The sequence below is a fragment of the Penaeus vannamei genome, chromosome 7, assembly GCF_042767895.1.
Source record: "Penaeus vannamei isolate JL-2024 chromosome 7, ASM4276789v1, whole genome shotgun sequence".
NCBI lineage: Eukaryota > Metazoa > Arthropoda > Malacostraca > Decapoda > Penaeidae > Penaeus > Penaeus vannamei.
This window is the reverse complement of record NC_091555.1, coordinates 22,871,652-22,874,151: the sequence shown is the minus strand read 5'-3', so window position 1 is coordinate 22,874,151 and position 2,500 is coordinate 22,871,652.

Sequence of the window (2,500 nt, the reverse complement as noted above, 5' to 3'; positions counted from 1 at the left end):
TTTTGAAGATACTCATGCTCATTCATCCCTTTATTATTATCATTATAATTATCATTACTTTTGCTATCATTATCATCATCATTATCCTTATTACTGTATATGTCATAAGTGTTTCTATCATTATCAGTATCATTGTTATTATTATTATTATTTTCATCATTATTCTTATTCTCATTATTATTATTGTTATTTTCATTATCATTACTATCATTATTATTGTCATTGTCATTTTTGTTATCATAATTATCAATATCACTATCACTGCTACTATTATCCTAATTATCTATGTTATCATTATTATTATTAACTTTTTTATATCATTAATATTATTATTACTAATGGTATTAGCACAATTAGTATCATTTTTATTATTACTATTATCATTATTATCAATGTTTTATTATCGTTATTACCTTTTTAATATCACTGACATTATTATCACTAATAGCATTAATATTATCAGTTGTATTTATGTTATTATTACTGTTATCATGATTATTATTGTTATTATGATTATTATTATTGTTATTGCTATTATCATTATCATTATTACTATTACCATTGTGCTTGTTATAATCATAATTATTATTATCACCATTTTCATCATTATTATCATCACTATTATCATTATTGTTACTATCATTATTATCTTTTTTGTAACTATCATTATCATCTTTTTTGTTACTATGAATATCATATTTTTTGTTACTATCATTATCATCTTTTTTGTTATTATCATAGATATTATCATTATCATTATTAATATCATTATCATAATCATCAACATCTCTTCTATCATTATTATAATAATCATTATTATTACTATTGTCATAATTATGATTACTATCATTATTATTATTACTATTATCATTATATCATTACTATATTATTATCATTATCATTATTACTATTAACATTACTATATCATTATCATTGTTGCTATTATCGTTATTGTTGCAATTGTTATCATCATCATTATTGTTGCTATTCTTATTATCATTATCATTATTGCCATCATTACTATCATCATTATCATTATCCATAATATTATCGTCATGGCTATTATTAATTTCATTATTATCATAGCCATTGTTATTATCATTAAGGTATTGCTGTTGGTAATGACCATTATAATAATAATAACAATAATAACGATAAAAATAATAGTGATAATGATAATAATGTTATAATCATGTGATATAAATAATATTATTTATATCACATAATTCTTACTATTAACATTATCACTTTTATTCTGATTTTCATTTACATTATCATTAATATTGTTAGCATCATTAAAATTACTATGATCAGCATCATCATTATTATGGTAATTATCAATATTTTCATCATTATCATTTTCATCAATATTGTTTTTCTGCTGATGGCTAAATTTTACTTTCATAATCATCATCACTACCTTCATTATGTATACATTATCATTATGTGAGTTATAAGAGAATCAAAATTATTATGTCACTCAGAATATAAAAAAGTGAATCAGATTTATAGGTGAATCAGGATTATCATGAGAGAATTAGAATATAATAATTGAATCAGAACTTCAAACGAAATGCTATTCAATTATACACTGTTACCTTAAGAGAGTTAGTACTGATGAACTATTGAACTTCCGGGCTTATACTATTCGTAACTACTCTGAACTATTTAGCATTCCTTTGAACTATTTTTTTACACTTTGACTAGTTTTATCCCCGCTGGAAATTGGTCTACAGCGTAAAGACAAAAGACTTTGGTCGTAATTTGAATTTCATATTAGATATAATGCGTCTTAGGAATTCGGGAAAAAATGTGTACTATTTTTCTTTTCCTTTCTTTCTCCTTTTTTAACCTTTCTTTCTCCAAATCTTATTCTCTGTCTTCCTCTCCGAAACTAATTCTCTCTCTCTCTCTCTCTTCCTCTCCCAAACTAATTCTCGCTCTCTCTCTTCTTCTTTCTCTTCCTGTCTATCTCTTTTTTTCTCAAACTCATTCGTGCTCTATCTTTTCACCTTTTCTCTTTCTAGTGTATTTAATAGATTTTCAGATTATGAGATTTTCCCAATAATTGGAAAAATACAGAGGCACTATGCTGACCTACGCCAATGCACTAAGTTTAATTAAGTAAACCTAATAACGCAGCCTCACAAGCGGTTTTATGATGAACAATGGATATCATTTAAAGTACATGATGTGTGTCTGGGTTGTCCATGTATATTGATATGTATATGTATATATATATGTGTGAGTGTGTGTGTGTGTGTGTGTGTGTGTGTGTGTGTGTGTGTGTGTGTGTGTGTGTGTGTGTGTGTGTGTGTGTGTGTGTGTGTGTGCGTGTGTGTGTGCGAGTGTGTGTGTGTGTGTGTGTGCGTGTGTATGTATGTGTGTGTATGTGCATCTTCAACCGTTGTTGAATATAGGCCTTCCACAATCTGCGCCAACTCGTTGAAATATGGTTTACATTAAAGGGAGGAAAAAGGCTGTACTCTACCACACCGGC